Source organism: Macaca fascicularis, chromosome 9 (assembly GCF_037993035.2).
Source record: "Macaca fascicularis isolate 582-1 chromosome 9, T2T-MFA8v1.1".
Classification (NCBI taxonomy): domain Eukaryota; kingdom Metazoa; phylum Chordata; class Mammalia; order Primates; family Cercopithecidae; genus Macaca; species Macaca fascicularis.
This window is the reverse complement of record NC_088383.1, coordinates 51,871,364-51,893,417: the sequence shown is the minus strand read 5'-3', so window position 1 is coordinate 51,893,417 and position 22,054 is coordinate 51,871,364. Positions and strand designations below refer to the sequence as shown.

Here is a 22,054-nt window from a genome sequence, read left to right as displayed (position 1 = left end):
CCCTGTATCCTCATATGACCTTTCCCTCCAGGCCTACTGCAGATGCAGCTTTCTTAATAGTGACTGGTCTACTCAGATTCTCTAGTTTGCATGGAGTAGGTTTTGATAGTTTGTAGTGTTTGTGGAATTGTTCCTTTTATTATAAGTTGTCTGATTTATGTGTGTAGAGTTCTTTATAGTGTTTTCTTATTATCCTTGTGATGTCTGCAGAGTCTATAGTAAAAATCCTCCAGTTCGTTCTTTCCTGATACTGGTAATTTGTCTTTGCTCTTTTTGACAGTTTAGTAAAGGTTTTATTAATTCTATAAATAGCTTCAAAGAAATAGCTTTTTGTTTTATTCACTTTTTCTGTTTCTCAATTTCATTGATTGTACTCTTTTATTTCCTTCCTTCTGCTTGCTCTGTGGACTTTGGTTTTCAAAAGTTTGACTGTAATGTGTATTTGTATGGATTTCTTCGGGATTATCCTGTTTGGTATTCATTCAGCTTCTTGAATATATGGGCTTGGGTTTTTGCTAAATTGGGGAAATTTTAAACCATTATTCCTTTTTTTTTTTTTTTTTTTGAGACGGAGTCTCGCTCTGTGGCCCAGGCTGGAGTGCAGTGGCGTGATCTCGGCTCACTGCAAGCTCCGCCTCCCGGGTTTAGGCCATTCTCCTGCCTCAGCCTCCAAAGTAGCTGGGACTACAGGCGCCCGCCACCTCGCCCGGCTAATGTTTTTTGTATTTTAGTAGAGACGGGGTTTCACCGTGTTAGCCAGGATGGTCTGGATCTCCTGACCTCGTGATCCGCCCGTCTTGGCCTCCCAAAGTGCTGGGATTACAGGCGTGAGCCACCGTGCCTGGCCTTAAACCATTATTCTTGAGTGCTTTTCCAACCTCAGCCTCCTTCTACTCCCTCTGGCACTCTGATGACATCCCTGTTAGTCTGATGTGTCCCAGAGATGCTCTTTTTTTTTTTTTTTACTTCAATCTATTTCTCCTCTGTTGTGTTCTGATTGGGTAATTTCTACCCTTTATATTCATGTTTATGGATTCCTTCCTTTTGTCATCTCCATTATGTTGTTGGGCTCATTCATTGAACTATTTAAATTGGTTATTGTATTAGTTCTGAAATTTTTATTTGGTTATTCTTTATATCTTGATATATAAAAAATTGAATGTATGTATCTATATACTTTTTACTGAGATTTTTCTGTTTTATGGTAGATACTTTATATTTTTTATTTATTTCAAGTATGTTCATAATTGCTTGTTGAAAAGTTTTTATGATAGCTGCTTTAAAAATCTTTCCGGATAATTCTAACATCTTTGCCATCTTTGTGTTTGTGTTTTTTGTTGTCTTTTCTCATTTAGTTGAGATCTTCCTGGTTCTTGGTGTGATGAATGGCTTTTGATCAAAAGCTGTACATTTTAAGTACTGTAAGACTGAATCTTATTTAAATCTCATGTTTTAGCAGACGTGCTTCTCGGGGGCTGCTTTATTGCTGCCAGGTAGAGGTGGAAGTCCAGGCTCGCCTTGAGCCTCAGTTGACACCCATGGTCCAGGTTTCTTGTCGCTGTGGAAGGAGTTGTGAATTTAGGTTCTCACTAGATCTCCACTGAAATCACCCTGTCTGAGAAGAGGAAAGGCTCTTACTGTTTCCCCCAGAGCCTCCGCTGATACTATGGTTGCCACTGAGACGTCCTGAAAGACTCACTCTCGGCTTGGTCTCAGTGGAATAGGGAGGGCACCGTATTTTCTGCTGGGTGGGAGTGGGGTTCTGGCTCCCCACATGGTCTCCATGGACACCACCCAGCGGGATGGGGGTGTTTTGTTTCCATCTGGCAGGGAAGAAATTCCCAGCCCCCTACTCAGTCTTACTCAACGGTGTTCTGAGGACCCGGCGGTGCCTGCTGAGCATGGAAATTCAAGCTCTTCACACTTGGCCTTTGCTGGTGTGAGGCTGAAGGTTTTTCTGTGGTGGTTCTCTGGAGTAGAGAGGTTATTGTCTAAAAATGATCTGTCTTGCTAGGTTGCTCCTTTCTTTCTTAGATTCTTTGTTAAAGCGAGCAGCTCTTCTCAGGGTCTTTTTGGTCTGCACTGATTGGCGCTTCCAGCTTGCCACCTTCCCCATTACCCAGTGTGGGATGTGTGAAGCAAAAAGGAAACCCAGGTCCTCCCTCAGGTGCTAAAGTTCCGTGCCTGTCTGTCTTCTCCTCACTCTTCAGTCTTCTTGTGTTTGCTTTGTATATAATGTCCAGAGATTGTAGTTATACTTAGCAGGAGGAATACAGGAAAGAATGTCTACTCCATCTTCGAGAAGTGGGAGTCTTGTCTCCTGCTTTTGTAAGATAACAGGTTTAGATCTACACACACATTTGCCTGGCTACACCTCTGTTCTCCCTGTATCAGAGCACTTGTCACAGAATGACAGTGATTGTGCAAGTATGTCTGATCTCCTCTCGCCTGTGAGTATGCCAGGAAGGCCGGTCTTGATTTCAGTATTTCTCAGCACATAGTGGTCATTCACTGCCGGTTGAGGTGCATCTGCTGCCCATTTCTAGCCATGTCTTTTCATAGGTGTGTGCAGCCCGAAAACCATCAGTCACCTGCCCAGGTACCTCAGGACACCCTCATCTTCCATATTGTGCCTGGAATTGCTGAACTTGGGCCACAGAGGGTTCTGCTTCCAGGCTGGCTTCGCCTGGAGGATAGTGGTTTCAGTGAATCTCCTTATCACCTTGTCCAACCGTATCATTTTACAGATGGGCAAAGGAAGGCCTAGGTAGGTGACTTACTGAAGGTCAGGTTAACAGCACAACTGAATTGAAATCCAAATCTCATGCAAGTCCAGTTCTCTTCTTTTGTTGTGTTTTTCTGCCTTCTTCATTCTGTAGCCTGAAAGTGGGGTCCAATTGTAGCTTTTGTTTGTTTTTTAGTAATTTTAAAACAGGGGGCATAACCACACTGTTTCATGTTTTGTTTTGTCTTTTTAATTGACTGTTAAATTTTATTGATTGCAACCTGGAGACCACAATTTTAATACATTACTAGAAGTTTCACAATTGTATTTCTAATGGGCCTGTTTCTTTTCAGCAGGCGTACGGCTATGGGCCATATAGTGGTGCGTACCCGCCAGGAACTCAAGTTGTCTATGCTGCGAATGGGCAGGCGTATGCCGTGCCCTACCAGTACCCGTATGCAGGTAACTCAAGCCAGCCTTTCATTCCTCATTTCTGTCCATTTGCTGAGTAGACCAGAGAGACCTGTAAACATTTTTATTTTTCAGTTTAAGGTTAAGTGAGCTGTATTTTCTGGTTGTAGACCACATATCACTGTGTTACTGTGCTTTAAAAAAGCCTTTGGTAGTTTCATATTGCTCTGCAAAGCTAGAGTAGGCTTGATTTTTAGAACTTTGCTAATTGTGTCTGGATTAGTTCTCAGAGAATTTCGTACTTATTGGGATTCACTTACATTGAGAAGCAGCCAGAGTAAGAGGCCCATTTTAAGGGATGAGAGGGACCTTTCAGCTGTTCTTCTGGTGAGGTCCTTGGAAAGTTATCACTTCTGAGGTGATGTTCTGTTTCACAGTGGAGTAGAGGCCTGGAAAGGGCTTGTATTTATTCTGGGCTTGGAGTCTGTTCTTTCTGTTCTTCACCTTACATGAAACACATGGCAGGCGTGAGTAGCTGGTGTAGGGGTATCATGTCTGGGTCTCCTGGGCAAGGTGGTTGGCAGGGTGGAGGTGTGGGACAATGCTGGCCACTGCTGGGGCTGCAGTGAGGGTGGGGAGGGCAGAACTGTGGTCGATGGCCCCTGTGAAGTGAGGCTGGCCAGGCACAGTGGGCACAGCACCATAGCACAGGATGCACAGGTGGGTGGGCTGGAGCCAGAGGCTGAGCTTGAGAGACAGGAATGTGGGGGTTTGCAGGAGGAGGAGGAATCCCGGGCTGTGAGCAAAACTAGCATGGTGTCTCAGTGCAGAGGCAGAGGGAGGTGAGCTGGTACCAGAAGGGTGGGCCACTGATCGTGGTGCCCAGAGAAGTCAAGGAGGCCTCTGGTTACAATCTCAGATGGTGTCCTTGTAGTTGTTGGTGGTTGCTTTGGCTTTGGATGCATTTAGCACTTAAAACGGGTTCTGGAGTCTGGAGTAGAAATAGAGAAATTCCACAATGCTCTCTTCTGGGAATCTGAGGCACAGTCACTCAACTAGCAGGGACTTGGGAGGATCCTGCTTTGCTTGACTCTTTTTCATGTCAAGTTGAAAAACCATTAAAATAATAAAGAATTATGACAGATTAAATATTTGTCCATTGTCTTGTGAGTCTAGCACACATACTTTTGTTTGAATTACAGTAAGTCCTCACTTAACATCAACAGTAGATTCTTGGAAACTCTGAGTTTCTGTGAAACAACATGTAATGAAACTGATGTTACCGCAGATTAATTGGTATAAACAAGAGTTAAGTTTCTGTGGCTTATTTCTGGTCACAAAAACATCACCACTTCTAATATTAACCATTGAAATTAATGTGAGCTCTACATACATGTAAGATTAATAAAGACAAGTAAGATAATTATTTACCCAGTTATTTCAGTTCATGGCCATGGGTGGCTGGACCCTCTCCCAGCAGCTCAGGGCTCAAGGTGGGAATGCACCATGGATAGGATCCTATCTCATTGCAGGGCACACTCACCCACACCCCCTCACTCCGACTGGGACAGTTTAGACACGCTGATTCACCTCAGGGACACATCTTTGGGATGGGAAGGAACTGACCTATCCCAAGAAAACCCACGCAAACGTGGAAAGAACCTTCCCGCTCTGCACAGGCGATGCCCCGAGGGGAATCGGTTCTTTTCTTCTTCTTAATGTTATAATGAAACTACGTTAAATGAAACTATTTGAGGACCTCCCGTACTTCCTCCATATAAAATATTTTCTCCTTATAATCATGCATTTGTGTTTCTAGTCTTGTTTTTAAATTATATGTATTGAATCCCAAGTGCTACGTAATACTCATAAGTATTTTTAGTAATTGCCTATTATCATATTGGGTGACGTGTTACTAAACCTTCCAGTATTGGCTGTTTTTTTCCTCTCTCTTTTTTTTTTCTTTTTTTGCTATTGTAGATATTTCTTTGAACATCTTTAGTCATTTTCCTTTTTGTTCCTGTTGAATATGCATTAGAATATATTTCTTTTTTTTTTTTGAGATGGAGTTTCATTCTTGTTGCCCAGACTGCAGTGCAATGGCATGATCTCGGCTCACTACAACCTCTGCCTCCTGGTTTCAAGTGATTCTCCTGCCTCAGCCCCTCAAGTAGCTGGAATCACAGGCATGTGCTACCATACCCGGCTAATTTTGTATTTTTAGTAGAGATGGTTTCACCATGTTGACCAGTCTGGTCTCAAACTCATGACCTCAGGTGATCCATCCGCCTTGGCCTCCCAAAGTGCTGGTATTACAGGTGTGAGCCACCTTGCCCGGCCTAGAATATAGTTCTTTTTTTTTTCCTCCCCCAACTAGAATATGTCTGTATATGCAGACAGGCCCTAACGCAGGATGGTTTGACTTAATGATTTTTTGACTTTACGATGGTGCAAAAACAATGTACATTTAGTAGAAACCGTACTTCAGGTACTCCTACCCCCATTCTGTTTTTCACTCTCAGTGTAGTACTCATTCAATTACATGAGATCTTCGACACTTGATTGTAGTAGACTTTGTGTTAGCTGATTTTCCCAGCTACAGACTGATGTTAGTGCTCTGAGCAGTTGAAGGTGGGCTGTGTTAAGGTATGATGTTCAGTAGGTTAGGCATATTAAATGCATTTTGACTATGATGTTTCAACTTACGATGAGTTTATTGGGAGGTAACCCCATTGTAAGTTGAGAAGCATCTCTATTAATACGTCAGAAAGCATAGACATTTTTGAGGGTTCTTTTGGATATGATTTAAAAATATAAATGCTTTCAAACATAAAAAATAGGGATGATGGTATAATGAACTATCATGTGTCCATCACTGGCTTCAGTAGTTACCACATCATGTCTAATCTTTTATCTCTACCTCAGCCTCCTTTCTCTACCTCTGGATTAGTTTAAGGGACATCCCAGATTTGTAATCATTTCAACTCTTAATATTACATTAAATCTGGATAGCATTTTACCAAGTTGATCCCAGAATGATTTACCAACTGATAATATCACTAGCAGTTACTGATGCTGTGGTTTATCTGTAATTCCATAAAGATTGCTTGTTGTGCTCTGAAAGTTTTGATAGCTTCAGTAAGTCTGAAGTGGAATCATCGAGTTGCTTTAGTTTATATCCCCTTTTATGAATCATTTTCCTTTTGCACATTTTTCTGTTGGAATCCCATGGGGTGGTGAGTTTTAAGCCTTAGCCTTGCCACATGAGAGCCAGCCTCTTTCTCAGCTTCTTAGGGCAGTTGCCGCTGTTTTCTTACTGTACAGAGAGCACAGATACTGCGGACGTGGTTGTTTAGGGCGCTTCCAGAAATGAGTCCATCCTTGCCCTTAGCTCTCGTCAGTAGAGTAGAAGTAGCACTCTCACAGGCAGTACTCGGAATGCTTGCCACGTAAGGGGCTGGATCAGTGGGCATTATGCAGCCTGCCTCAGGGTGGTGACCAGGCAGCCCCCAGACCTGCTTGCTGTGGAAGCGTCAGCTGGGTTTGTGGTTGATACACAGCAGCTTGTGCTGACAACCAGATGGGTGCTTTGCCACCTCCATGCCATCCTGTCTGCCAGGGTCTCAGAGCCTAGAGCTAGTCCACAAGAACCCTCCTAGTCACGCACAGAGCTGGTTAAGGCTTTCTGTTGAGTGATTGGGACCAGTGGTTGGTCAGCCAATTGAGAAAGTACAGAGTACTGTAGACGTTCTGTAAACATTGTGCTGTGATTTCACCCACTAGTGGGTGCTCGTTCGGCTCTCTCATCATGTGGGGTTAGGGTGTTTGCTTTGAGTTGGCTCCTTTGGTTGGAGTCTTCTATTTCTGTCTTGTAGAGACCATCCTCATGACACGTCATTGCACTGCAGTTTCCAGGGGTAAGTCCAAGAGCAGACTTCTAGATTTTGAGACTATAGTGCTCCCATCCTTCCATCTTTTATAGTTTTCTCCATTCCCTGATTTGATGATAATTTGTAAAAGTACCTTCCTTTATTTAGTTTTCCTGTAGTATCTTAGTTGCCATAGAAACTGTGTCTGCCTTTTTCTCATTCACATTTTGACCATTTATGTAGTATTAGTTAAACTAGGCAATTAAAATAGTGTGACCTGGAAGCATCCACAGCTGATTCTGGCAAGGACTGAGTTCAGTGCAGGAGCAGAGCTGAGCAGGAGCCACAGGAGAGTGGCCTGGTCCTGCAGCCAGCGGACCTCAGCATGACCTGCAAGGGCAGGAGAATGCAGATTTTCCAGGAGAGCTTCTCATTAGGTCAGCTCACAGGTTTCATCGTGTTACATTTGGCTAGTTGGAGTTAACATTACTGAATGTTTTAAAATGTCAGGGCTGTGAAAGTAAATGCCATAATTCCCTAGTTTTGAAATTTAAACATTGCAAAAATAATCACTTGCTTCCAATACTGTTACCTGTACGAGATCAGCCCTTGTATTTACAATGGTTTCATTGTACTACTCTGTGCCTTTTGATTTTTGTCATTCATCATCTTCTGTTGGATTTGAGGCATTAGTGGGTATAAATGCATACTGTAGCCAGAATGCCTGGGTTTGTGTGGCCTTAGTGTCCTTAACCATTGTGTGCCTCAGTTTGCCCATCTGCAGAATAGGGATAAGAGCGCACTCAGTTGAGTAAGAGCATTTCAGTGTATGTAGTGCTGCAAGTGGTTGGAAATGTTCACCTTTGTTATCACTGAGGGTTTCACTTCTGCTCTTCATCCACATGTGCACATCACTAGTGAGTAGTTTGTTTTTTTTCTTTTCTTTTTCTTTTTTTTTGGGGGGGGGACAGAGTCTCACTCTGTTGCCCAGACCCTGGATTGCAGTGGCAGGATCTCAGCTCACTGCAGCCCCCGCCTCCCAGGTTCGAGCAATTCTCATGCCTCAGCGTGGGATTACAGGCATGCGCCACTACCCCTGGCTAATTTTTTTTTTTTTTTTTTGGTAAATTTTGAAGAGACAGGGTTTCACTATGTTGGCCAGGCTGGTCTAAAATTTCTGGCCTCAAGTGATCCACCCGCCTGTCTCCCAGAGTGCTGGTATTACAGGTGCCAGCCATCTAGCCTGGCCAGCCAGCCTTTGAACCATTAAAGGAATAGAGGATCAAGGAGGAAAGCTAACCCTATTAATACCTGAGCAGTTTGAAAGCTACTTAGCTACTAGGCATTGTAGCTGTGAAGCATGGAAGAGAGCAAACAGTACATTTCCAGTTGTAAATTTTAGTCTTGCAAATTAAATATTAAATTTGTCTGTGGTTTGTTTTTTTGAAGTTTTCACCTCTTAACATAAATATTTTTTCTCCATAAAGACATGTAGTAAAAAAGAGTAGGCTGGGCCGGGCGCGGTGGCTCACGCCTGTAATCTCAGCTCTTTGGGAGGCCGAGGCAGGTGGATTACGAGGTCAGGAGATGGAGACCATCCTGGCTAACACGGTGAAACCCCGTCTCTACTAAAAATACAAAACATTAGCCAGGCGTGGTGGCGGGCGCCTGTAATCCCAGCTACTCAGGAGGCTGAGGCAGGAGAATGGCGTAAACCTGGGAGGCGGAGCTTGCAGTGGCCCGAGATCGAGCCACTGCGCTCTAGCCTGGGCGACAGAGTGAGACTGTCTCAAAAAAGAAGAAGAGTAGACCGGGCGCTGTGGCTCACGCCTGTAATCTCAGCACTTGGGGAGGCCGAGGTGGGTGGCTCACTTGAGATCAGGAGTTTGAGACCATCCTGGCCAACATGGTGAAACCCTGTCTTTACTAAAAATACAAAAATTAGCCGGGCGTGGTGGCAGGCACCTGTAGTCCCAGTTACTCAGGAAGCTGAGGTGGGAGAATAGCTTGAACCCGGGAAGTGGAGGTTGCAGTTAGCTGAGATCATGCCACTGCATTCCAGCCTGGGCACAGAGCAAGACTCCATCTCAAAAAAAAAAAAAAAAAAAAAAAAAAAGAAGAAAAAAAATCAAGTTATATGTGCAGATTTAAGGTTTAATTTAAAAATTGGTTTGCATGCATACTAAGAAGCTAATTTGCTTTAAGTGAGCATTTCCTTTTTGGGCTTTTGTTGGGCACTGTGTCTCTCCCATGTTCCCCATTTGTCTGCCACCCAGTAAGCATGGTGTGGAGGGCTGAAGTAGAAATCAAAGGCTGGAGTCTGAAAGCTTCTTTAGGGTTCTGCTCTTTGCAGATTAGGGACCTTGGCCCTTAGTGAGCTGAGGATCTTGGTTTCCTCCCAGTGCGATTTCAGGGATGTGGGCCACACGATGTGCCTGCTGTGGAGGAGGGCTGGGGCGCCAGTGTGACAGGAGACAGCAGATCCCTTTTGTGAAAGGAGAACTGGCACTTCGTGTGATGTTAAACTTCACAAACTGCTGCTTAGGGATCTACTACTTTCCTTCTGTTTTAGGACTTTATGGACAGCAGCCTGCTAACCAAGTCATCATTCGAGAGCAGTATCGAGACAACGACAGTGACCTGGCACTGGGCATGCTGGCAGGAGCAGCCACGGGCATGGCCTTAGGGTCTCTATTTTGGGTCTTCTAGGGGCCTCAAGGTCTTGATGTGCATAGCTTCTGATAACCCTGTGTGCAATAATATGATTTGCAGGGCATTTCTGTGTGTGACAAATGTTTTTAATAATAGTTTTAATGGTTCCTTTGAAAGTAGTGATGTCATAATTGTAACTAATCCACATAAGTACCACAGAGAAAGGTTTGAACTGTGCTGTTGTGTTCAAACGCTGGCTCTCCGGGGCACTGGCTCATTCCAAGACTGTCCTTGTGCAACTCTCGGAACACCTTATTTGAGCACACCTGTTTTGAAAGGCATTTTCTTTTTAGAGTTAGGTGTAGTGCTTAAGGGTTAATTTATTTTCATGTTATGCTGGTAATATAGTGTTGTATGCCTAATGAGTGATTGTGGCAAGAAAAGCTATAGCTTTCCATTTAACTTTTTCAAACCACAGACCAGAACTGGTTGCTTGTTACTTTAGGAGTTGTGGGTTGGTAAGCTCCCAGGTACTTCCCGGGGCCATGGTGTGAGAGCCCCTGTCCTGCCCTCTGGGGCTCCACAGGCCCCCGGCAAGGCCTACGGCTCAGGATGACAGGGCACAGCCCGCCTTTGAAAAATGATGCTTCAGAAGTCTGCCTGACTCTAGCTGCTGCTTCTCACCTTATTCTGGTATGGTTTTGGTAGCCATACTTGGAGAACGTTTCCCGCATTGGGAATTGATTTGAGCCTGCAAGTTTGAGGGTTTTATCCTTTAAAACTTGGAGAAGCCGGAACAATAACAAGTGTGTGAAGGCAGATTTGCTTTATTCCAAGAGAGCTGTTTGAGTGTGTGTCTGCCTAAGCCTCCCGATAGCCTAGTTTTCTACTTGCTGAGGATGTAATGTTAAAGGAACAGCGAGGGAGCGGAAGGAGAGCCTTAGTTAGGGCGTTCCCATTTCAGGCCTTCACGGGGTTGCGCTGTGCGGGAGATGCTCTCATCTCTCTGAAGGCCCATCCTGTGCAGAAGTGGGGCCTGTGGCTGTTCACGGAGCACCAGGGCAGACCGTAGCTGAGCAGACTTGGGTTATGGGTGGGAAATGGGGCCCAGGGACCCTCAGGACACAGGGACTGGCTCAAGGTACCACTCAGCCCGGCCAGGATCCCCAGCCTTGCTTTTGTTCTTGATCTCTTTGTGATAGAGAAGCTTAGAACATTGAATTTTGAGCCCCAAAATGTGTGAGTCTTTGGAAAAACCATTCCAGCCTTTCTGTCAAATGCTCTTATTTTCAATATTCTGGTGTATGTATTTGAAATATTCACATTTCTGTTATTTCTTGTTTTTAAGCTCTGAATTATTCCAGTTTTCTGTCCCGCATGCTTTCAACAGTGTGCTTTTACAGAGGCAGTTTAGCACAGTGAATGTCCCTGCCCCACACTCCATATGGTCCTGTTGTCCTGAAAATACACTCCAGGTAGCACAGACTTGTTATTTTGCCTGGCTGGTTACACACATGCTGTCTTGCTTTGCTGCTCAGCCACCTCCCTCTGAGGCCAACTTAGGCCAACCTACCTGGGACTCCATCTAAAGTCAGACGCCAGAGAAACTGAGTGGTGACCACGGGTCTGCTTTTCTCTCTGATCCTAGGGGACGTGTTGACATGGGAGTATCTGTTCCCACATGGAAGGATGTGTGTTTTATCTCTCATCTCTGAATAGATGTAATATATGACAAGTCTAGTGTCCATGGTTTAAAATGTTGCTTTGAGGATTCTCCATCCTGTATAAGAAGAATGACTTTCTTCAGATTATAATCATTATTAAAGCTGTATGTACCCTTTACTTAAAAACTATTAACAGTTTTTCATGTTGCACTGGTAATTTTGAACTTGGAATTGCTGGGTGAGAATTCCAGGAACCACAGAGTATTGATTTTTGCTGCCAAAATGCTATTGAGGCAGATGTTCCTGTGCTCCCTTGGCTGCTTCTGGCTGAAGGGGAGAGGTGTGGACTGAAGCTTGGGCACTCATGTGTGTCCCCTCCCCAGTCCCCATCCCAGTGGGGCCAGCCTCATTAGGCAGCCATAGATGAGCCTGGAACTTGACTGTCACTAGGGACTTGATCCTGGTGTAAAATGCATACTCGGGATAAGGTCACTCAGGTATTTTATTTCTTGGCCACAACTCCCATAGATGCCAATGTTTTGATAGCCTCGGTTTCTCAACGATGTCCTTTGTTTACAGTGCTACACTTCGTACAAGTCAAGAAGTACTTGAGTTAGAAGAAACTTCTTATTCGGGTTTGAGTAAGCATTTTACTTCCATGTGTACTTTTAAATAATCCATACCTTGAAGAAGTTGGCCAGTGACATTATATACATGCTGATCCGGTTGTTCTTTTCATTCCTTGAGTCAGCTTCAGGGTCTTGGATATTAAAGAGGAGAGGGAGAACTGTTAATATTTCGGGTCATCATTTGTGAACAAGGCCAGACTTTGCCCATTTTAGGTTATCCAGGACTCAAGGTAGCCATCTGGATCATAAGAAGGTCCTGCAGTTGAGACAAAATGACCCAAGTGTATTTTCCACAAGTTTTGATCCTCTGTAATATTTCTTTTTCCTTCCCTAGTGTGCGTAGATGAAGGCATGGAATGCAGTTCCACTTTCTCCCCAGAGTTGATCTTTTTGTGATTGCTTTCCCGTCTCTAGTATTCTGTTGTGTCTAGAGAACTGATTTTTTCCTACATATGCAGATTGTACATTTGTAAGTGAAAATGTCAATACATTAAAGCATTAACCTTAAAGCATGTTTCATTGTGACTTCTGTGTCTTTAAAAAATTACTTTGTAGTAACATACTCTCAGCTTTTTCTGCTGTCATGGATCATAAGAATGCCATTTATTGAGAACCTACCAAATGCTAGACTATATCGTCACATCAGAGACAACTCACTGAATTCTTAGTGACTCTGTAAGGGAGGTATTCCACTGGAGGGACCAAGGCCCAGAAGTTAAATAATTTACTCAGGAGCATGCAGGTAGTAGGTCTCCACATCTGAGGTTAAAACGCCTTCTTGTTCCCTGTGCCATGTGAATATATGATTTCCACAAACAGGAGTGGCCTGTGTAGTCACACTCGGGATGGCTGTGAGAAAATGGACACTATTTTTCCCACCCAGACTCCCCGGCAGTGTGTGTCCAATAACTTCTCCAGCATCTTTGGATACATGACTTCTTTTTTTGTTATTTTTATTTTTTAACTTTTATTGTTTTTTTTTGAGACGGAGTCCTGCTCTGTCGCCCAGGCTGGAGTGCAGTGGCCTGATCTCAGCTCACTACAAACTTCGCCTCCCGGGTTCACACCATTCTCCTGCCTCAGCATCCCGAGTAGCTGGGACTACAGGCGCCGCCACCACGCCCGGCTAATTTTTTGTATTTTTAGTAGAAACGAGGTTTTACCGTGTTAGCTAGGATGGTCTTGATCTCCTGACCTCGAGATCCGCCCGCCTCAGCCTCCCACAGTGCTGGCGTGAGCCACCACGCTGGCCAGTTATTTTTGTTTTAAAAAATCATTTTAGTTCCTGAATTGCCTCCCTCTCCTCTGGGCTAGCTTTTCTGGCTGCCTCCCATGTTGCAGACCCTGGCTGTGTGGTGATCGTGTTTGCCGGTTACAGTTATTTCTGGCTGCCTCCCATGTTGCAGACCTTGGCTGTGTGGTGATGGTGTTTGCCGGTTACAGTTATTTCTGGCTGCCTCCCATGTTGCAGACCCTGGCTGTGTGGTGATCGTGTTTGCCGGTTACAGTTATTTCTGGCTGCCTCCCATGTTGCAGACCCTGGGTGTGTGGTGATGGTGTTTGCCGGTTACAGTTAAGTTGGGGGAGCCACACCCTGGAAGCTCTGTCTCTTGCTTTTGTTTGTTTAGAGAAGAATCCTTTGATGTTTTGCCTGGAGACCATGTTTCTGGAGGGGTTGGGCTGAGGTGGTGTCATCCACACACAGACTTTCTGGCCTATTCCATCTTCTCTGGGGCTGGCCTTCCTGCTTCCTCTGGCCCCTAGGGGTTTTGTTTTGTTTTGTTTTGTTCTTTTGAGAGGAGTCTCGCTCTGTTGCCAGGCTGGAGTGCAATGGCACGATCTCAGCTCACTGCAACCTCTGACTCCAGGGTTCAAGCGATTCTCCTGCCTCAGTTTCCTGAGTAGCTGGGATTACAGGCGCACGTCGTCATGCACAGCTAATTTTTGTATTGTTAGTAGAGACAGGGTTTCACCATGTTGGCCAGGATTGTCTCAGTCCCTTGACCTTGTGATCCGCCTGCCTGGGCCTCCCAAAGTGCTGGGATTACAGGTGTGAGCCACCGCACCCGGCCCCCTAGGGTTTTTTTTTTAACTTACTTTCGTGAATAGATTATACATAGCTCGAAAATTAACAACAAAAAGATACATTCAGTAAAAGGTCTTTCATCTGCCCAGTACCACTGATAGTGGTTTATCCTTAATAGCTTTCTTTATGCATTGTAAGCTAGTACAAGATGATTTTTCTTTCTTTTTTACACGAAAGTAGTATACGATATACAACAGTGGTGCTTGAATCAATCTCAGTATGATTTTACACTACTAAGTTTTTGAGCCCCCAAAGAGCTTTTAAAATGTGAATCAGCTGGGCGTGGTGGCTCACACCTGTAATCCCAGCACTTTGGGAGACCAATGCGGGCAGATCACGAGGTCTGGAGATTGAGACCATCCTGGCTAACATGGTGAAACCCCATCTCTACTAAAAATACAAAAAATTAGCCAGGCATAGTGGTGGGCGCCTGTAGTCCCAGCTACTCAGGAGGCTGAGGCAGGAGAATGGCGGGAACCTGGGAGGCGGAACTTGCAATGAGCCGAGATTATACCACTGCACTGGGCGACAGAGCGAGACTCCGTCTCAAAAAAAAAAAAAAAATTGATTTATATCAATATTATATTAGAAAATAAAATTGAGATTTACAAAGTAATAAACCCATTGTATAGTGATATTTATTTTTATTTAATTTTTTTGTGTGTGTGTGAGAAAGAGTCTCTATCTGTCACCCAGGGTGAAGTGCAGTGGTGTGATCTTGGCTTACTGTATCCTCTGCCCCCCAGGTTCAAGCAATTCTCCTGCCTCAGCCTCCTGAGTAGCGGGGATTACAAGCACCTGCCACCACGCCTGGCTAATTTTGTATTTTTTTTATTAGAGACAGGGATTCATCATGTTGGCCAGGCTGGTCTCAAACTTCTGACCTCAGGTGATCTGCCCGCCTTGGTCTCCCAAAGTGCTGGGATTATAGGTGTGAGCCACCCAGAGTGACTTTTTTTTTGAGGCAGTTTCACTCTTGTTGCCCAGGCTGGAGTGCAATGGTGTGATCTGGGCTCACTGCAACCTCCGCCTCCCAGGCTCAAGCGATTCTCCTGCCTCAGCCTCCCGAGTAGCTGGGATTACAGGCACCTGCCCCCATGCCCGGCTAATTTTTTTTTGTATGTTTAGAAGAGATGGCATTTCATCATGTTGGCCAGGCTGGTCTTGAACTCCTGACCTCAGGTGATCTGCCCGCCTCGGCCTCCCAAATCACTGGGATCACAGGCGTGAGCCACTGCACCCGGCCTATAGCGACATTTTAAAAGAACGTAGAAAACTTATTCTTCAAAACAGAATCAGTGAAGCATGACATTGTTTTCACATCACAATTTTCTTTAGTGCCATGCTTAGTAGAAGACAGCTGGATTTTCATCTTTGTGATGCTTTTTGGTTGGGATATATGAAGGATGTACATCCTTATACTGTTGTGTAGTTGGAAAGGGAGCACCTAGCGGACCCCGTAAAAGGATCCTGGGCAGTCTCAGGGTCCTTGGGTCAGACCTTAAAAACTTCTCTGTATGTTGTTCTGTGCCTTAATTGTTCACTTAACATACCTGATATTTCCATATCAGCACTTAAAGAACCTGTTTATTCGTTTTATTTGTCCCATAATTTATCCAATACCATTTTGACTTTTTCTATAGCTAACAATGCTAGGATGTACCAGTTACTCCTGGTTGGGGGCTCCTCAGTGTGGTGTGGAACTAGTCGGTGACTAAAGGTTCCTGCAGTGCAGCTCACAGCTCACCTCCAGGATCACCAGGACGTAGAAGCGGAAGTCAGCGCTGTACACACAAGGTTAACATGAGGTCAGCTGCTGTAGTAAGCCACCCCAAATCAGCAGCTGAATGCAGAAAAAGCTCTATTTCTTGTCTCGTCTTTTTCTTTTTTTGAGACAGCGTTTCTCTCTTGTTGCCCAGGCTGGAGTGCAATGGTGGGATCTCGGCTCACCGCAACCTCCACCTCACAGGTTCAAGTGATTCTCCTGCCTCAGCCTCGTGAGTAGCTGGGATTACAGGCATGCACCACCACGCCCAATACAAGCTAACTTTGTATTTTAAGTTGAGACAGGATTTCACCATGTTGGTCAGGCTGGTCTTAAACTCCCAACCTCAGGTGATCCGCCCGCCTCGGCCTCCTAAAGTGCTGGGATTACAGGCTTGAGCCACCGCACCTGACCGAAAAGCTCTATTTCTTGTTCAAGTCGCAGTCCATTGTGGGTTCAAAAGGGATTAGAGTCCTCTGCTCCAGGCTGTTGTTCAGGTACCAAAGCTGCTTTTCTCTCTTTGCCTTGGAATCCGCTGTGGGAACTTATACAACCTGCTGGAAGAAAAGGCAGTGAAGGCGGGACACGGTGGCTCACGCCTGTAATCCCAGAACTTTGGGAGGCTGAGGCGGGTGGATCATGAGGTCAGGAGATTGAGACCATCCTGGCTAACACAGTGAAACCCCGTCTCTACTAAAAATGCAAAAAATTAGCCTGGTGTGGTGACAGACACCTGTAGTCCCAGCTACTCGGGAGGCTGAGGCGGGAGAATAGCATGAACCCGGGAGGCAGAGCTGGCAGTGAGCCGAGATAGCACCACTGCACTCCAGCCTGGGCAACAGAGCGAGAGTCTGTCTCAAAAAAAAAAAAAAAAAGACAGTGAAGACACACCATCCTCAGCTCTGGAGTGGCGCTCCCCTTCCAGTGGTGAGAGCTAATCATGTGGCCTGGGCTCAGTGCTTGAAGTCTGGGAGGTGTTGTCTGAGCTCAGGAAGAAATGGCCCTCACCTCAGCTGCTGATAAACGCAACAGGCCATAGTTAATGACAGATCATGATTGTCAAGTATTGTCAATGCTCGGTGGAAGCTGGGTTTATACTAACTTTCCTTTGCAGAGTTTTTACTGATTCATAAAGCCAGTGGTTGCATATTACAAGCAGATCGTTAGTTCACACAACACAAATGTCATTTGGTCACGGATATTTTTGTTGCTGTTCGATCGTTTCTTTCCCTACTTATCAACTGGTGTGGATGGACCTAGAGAAGATGTTCACCCTTTCCAGCAAGGAATATAGTTCCTTCATCCGTTTGTCCTTTATTAAATTAAAGTCATGCTGAGGATGACACGTTATTGCCCTTGGTTGTCCTGCTGCCCCTTCCTGTGAGCAGCCTGTAAGTTCCTGCCCGATGCCGAGTGCCTGTCCGTGTCATCTTGCCCACCAGAGGAACAGAGTCCAAGCCTCACGGGTGGTGTGCCGTGCCTGGGGGAAGGGGGCGTGAGTGTGTCATGTTTGAGCAGGTGCTTTAGGAAGCAGAGGGGGCTTCTGCAGCCTTCTCATCCTTTTCCCCACTGCAGGAGCTGCTCCCTCCCCTGTGGTCCCAGATAGGACTCATGCGGCAGAGCCTTCACAGCTGCCCCTCGGGCTCCGTGTCACGGAAGGCAGGGGGAGCATTGTTTGCCGTACAGCAAAGCTGACCGGGATGAGCTGCCACCGGGTGCTGTGCCAGGTGAGGGGGCACAGCAGTCAGCGAGACCATACTTGGAGAGGGGGCAGTGGGAGCACTGCCCAGGCCTCACCAGAGTGACGGGTCCGGATAACAGCCCACTATGTGGGGTCCAGCTTACACCACACCACGTGGGGTCCAGATTACACCCCACCATGTGGGGGTCCAGATTACACCCCACTATGTGAGGTCCAGGTTACACCACACCACATGAGTGACGGGTCCGGATTACACCCCATTATTGGGGTCCAGATTACACCACGTGGGGCCCCAGATTCAGAGCTTGCCCTTCTGAGCCTTTTCATCTCTGTGAATGACGGGAGGGGAGGGATGACGCCAAGCCCACAGGGCTGGTAGAGGACTAAGTGGCCTGAGTGTGTGGGAAGGCCGAGCGTGGTGCTGGGCACACTTGAGTCCTCTGTAGGTTTGACCCTTCCTCTGCTCCTTTTTTCCTGAGCTTCTCTTCTGTTATTTGTAAAACTGGGTGACAGTTGGTGTCTCCATAGCCCTCGAAGATGAGACCATTCCCTTCTTGTTCTCATGGCCAAGGAAGGCCCTGCCACGCCTGAGCTTTGCAGGTGGGAAAGGCTTCCTCTGCCCCTCCAGGGAGTGTAAACATGGAGTCTTGGCATTTCTGTATTCCCAGGACCCTTTATTGGTCTTTGCATAATGCCCCACTTTTACTCTTCTTGCAGAACTTTCTCCCTTCAACCACTAACCTAAGCTGGTGGATGCGGGGGTAACGAGGCACGGTGGCAGTGATGTCTGGCCTGAGCCATCACTGGGCATCTACCAGCTGTGTGCTGTGGGGGGCAGCTCGCCTCTGCGTTTCCCCTTTTGTTTACGACAGGTGCAGTAGGAGCACCCTGAAAGACTGTGATGGGCATTCGCTGAGTCAGCACAGACGGGAGGCACGGAGAGTGGTGCTGGGAACCTTTGTAACTACTGACAATATGTGTTTCTCATGATGCAGGCTTACAGATGAGGCGACAGACGTGGTGTGCCAGCCCTGAGGCACCTGGACAGGTCTGAGGTCCTGCTTGGCTTGGTGGTTGGCTCTGGGACCTGTGGGACCCCAGCAGGCAGGGAGCAGGCAGTGTGGGCTGGGCTGGGGCAGAGGCTACCCTGGCACCTTGCTCTCATTTTACCTGGTATTGGGGGCACAAGTTGGCCACCTTGCCAAGGTCTTGGGAATCCTGAGGACTAAACTCCAGTGGCCAGGAGCAGGTTAGAAATGCATTTTCCTGGGACTTAAAGCCACAACGTCCTGAGGGAGTCTGGGGTGGCCCGAGTCTGCATTTCCGCCTGCCCTCAGGTGATTCTGTAAAGCCTTGACTCCCCTGGTCCTGGCCTCCAAGCCCCGCCCTTTCTGAGACCTCTGCCTTCCTCTCTCCTCTCCCTCCCTGCTCACCTAACTGACCTCCGCTGAGCTGCTGGACAGGTGTCCCCTCCTCTAGGAGGCCTCCTAGCCTTCCCTCCAGCTCAGCACAATGCTGAGAGAAGCGACACTGGACAGTATGGCCTCCTCCCCTCCTGTGGTGCGACTGAGCCCAGGGACAGTCACTGGCCAGTGGGAGGAAGGAAGGGGCCCAGCACTGGCTTTGCATGGCTCTCTGGGCATGCCCCTGCCTGGGAACTGGGAAATAGGTCAGAGGCAACTCCTCCTGGGCCCCAGGGGAGCTGGCAGCTCCACCAGACCCTCCACTGCTGTGTCATCAGAATGGCAGTTCTCAAACAGGGTCATCTCCAAAGGGCAGTGAGCTAGGTGCTCCTGTGCAGCACCCCAGGCAGGCCCTGCCCCGTTCTTTCACTAACCTGTCAGAGGCCAGGTGAGCAGCTTGTGTGTTCCTGGCTCAGTGCCTGGGCAGGTGTGCCGGGCAGGACCCATTCTCAGGAGCTGTCTTGCCTGCCTGGTGCAGACAAACCCAGGCTGTGACCTGCTCAACAGATGTGCAGCAGGGACCCTTAGGGAGGTCTCTGGGGCTGCACTGATCTCAAAAGGTTATCACTTCTGTGGGCACGGACGTGGATAGTGTGGGAACATGGCCTTTCCAGCCTCGGTGGCCTCCTCTATAAGGAAGGTATAGTAATATACAGTACCACCTGGTAGGCACCCAGTAGGAGCGCAGACATCCCTTCATTCCTTTCTCAGACCCATGGCTTGGTCCCGGACCAGCAGCACAGCAGCCTCCGGGAACCTCTTGGAAATGCAGATTCTCCAGCAATTCCGAGTTTTCCAGCAGTTTCCCGAGTCAGGGACAGCACTCAGGGTGATGCCACTGCAGGTTCAAGTTTGAGGACCACTGGTCTAGAATGGACTTGCTCTCTCCCCTTCCTCCTTCCTCTCTCCCGCTTCCTGCACTCCTGCTGGCTGGCACTTCCTCCATGCAGCTGCTGGTTTCTGAGGGCCGCCACCAGGTGTCAGGGCAGCCCCAGAAATGTTCCGGCTGTCCCACCTTCCCTGCCAGCCTGGCCTCTGCTGCCTCAGGAGGTGTCCTGAGAAGGGAAGTGGCTTCCCGAGCTTCTCACAGGATGAATGTTTCCCTGTGCTTTTCTAACTGCTCAGGGTGAGTCATCTGGGCCTGAAGGCGGTGAAGGTGGCAGATATGTCAGCATCCTGTGTGGTGGGGACAAGGACAACCCCACAGCACCTAGTGGTATGTTATGAGATTTAGGGGGCACACCCAACTCCTCCTCTACTACTCCCCTAAGTCCTAAGTCCTCACTCTCTTATTCTGCCCTAGGAGGCTTCTCCAACCACCCTGCTCTGTGCCCCATTGTGACTCTGGCCAGGGCCTCAGACCCTCCACCCAGTCCAGTCCTCGCAGTGGGCCTCCCAGGCCTGTCCTGCTGTGCCAATGCTGAGGCCGACTTTGGGCTACTGGTCCAGGCCCTGCCCAGTCCTGTGACTACACGTCCCTAACCGCCACCACAGGCTTGGTGGGCCACAAACTTCCTCCTGAACACAGCCCATAGCCCATGGCTTTGCCCACGGTCCTCTCCCAGCTTGCCCGCTCCAGCTCCCCTGAGTTCAAAGCCAGCCCACACCTTCCCATGCGCTGGACACCCTCCCCGGCGCTGGTGCAGGAGGCTGAGTAGGGCAGGCAAGGTCTCCGCCTGCAGCCACACCAACCCAGCGGCTACCCTCCCAGCAGGGCTGGGCAGAGCATCGGGAGGACTGCCCGGGTCTGGAAGGGCATATGCTGGATTCCAGGCGAGGAGCTGCTGTGCTAGGCCCCCAGGCGTGCTCAGGTGGGAGTAGCTATGGGCCATGGGCTGCGGGGGCAGCTAACAATACCATTAAAAATGGGCAAAGGACAGAAATAGAGACATACAAATGGCTAAGATGTATATGAGAAAATGTTCAACATCATTGATCAGGGAAATGCAAATCAAAACCACAGCGAGATATTATCTCACCTCACTTAGAATGGGTATTATTAATAAAACAAAAAATAACAGATGCTGATGAGAATGCAGAGAAATGGAAACTCTGCTACACTGTCAGTAGGAATGCAAATCAGTACAAGCATGATGGAAACAAGTATAGAGAATTCTAAAAACACCGAGAGCTATTGTATGGTCCAGCAATCTCACTGGCGGGGGGTGGGGGTGTGTGGGGGAGGGGTATTCTTCCAAAGGAAAAAGTTCAGTGTAACAAAGGGTAACTTGCATGCTTATGTTTATCACAGCATTATTCACAATAGCAAAGATACAGAGTCAATGCAAGTATTCATCAACTGATGAATGGATAAGTAAGATGTACTAAATATACACAGTAGAATACTATTTGGCATAACAAATAATGAAATCATGTCATTTTCAGAAATAAGGGTAGATCTGGAAGTCATTGAGTAAAATAAGCCAGGCACAGAAGGACAAATACCGCAGGTTCTCACTCACATGTAGGAGCCAAAAAAAAGCTTGATCTCATGGACCCAGAGAATGCGATGGCAGTACCAGAGGCCGGGAAGACGGGGTGTGGAAGGGAGAATGAAGAGAAGTTGGCTATTGGGTAGAGACCTGCAGTTAGAAGAAATAAGCTGTAATGTTTGACAGCAGACTATGGTGACTAAATAACAATATTATGTGTAAATATTCGAAGTAACCAGAATACACATTTTATGCATGTAACAAGCATTTGTATTAAGGAAGGAGACCACTACTACTCCTGCTGCCCTCCTCCCCCCACCTTGCCTAGTTCAAAGACAGGAGAAAAGAGAGAGAGAAACAAAAGTAAGATAAATAGCCAGACAACCTTGGCACCACCACCCAGTCCTAGGAGTTAAACAAAGTAATAATAATAACATCAACCCCTGGCCTAAACTACTTGTGTTATCTGTAAATTCCAGACACTGTATGAAAAAAGCATTGTAAAACTTTTTGTTCTGTTAGCTGATTCATGTAGCCCCCAGTCACATTTCCCATGCTTGCTCGATTTATCACGACCCTTTCACGTGGACCCCTTAGAGTTGTAAGCCCTAAAAAGGGCTAGGAATTTCTTTTTTGGGGAGCTCGGCTCTTAAGAC

General features: G+C 47.0%; 1 long non-coding RNA gene across 2 annotated transcripts in view; it reads left to right on the top strand.

Annotated features, from left to right (window-relative positions):
- Positions 1-12,459, top strand: part of LOC135965079 (uncharacterized) — a 51,338-nt gene extending 38,879 nt beyond the window's left edge. For both annotated transcript variants that reach the window (XR_010577934.2, XR_010577935.2), the window contains 2 exons: positions 3,079-3,187; positions 9,578-12,459. This is a non-coding gene — a long non-coding RNA (uncharacterized lncRNA). The remainder of the gene's footprint in view (positions 1-3,078; positions 3,188-9,577) is intronic.
- The last annotated feature ends 9,595 nt before the right edge of the window (positions 12,460-22,054 follow it).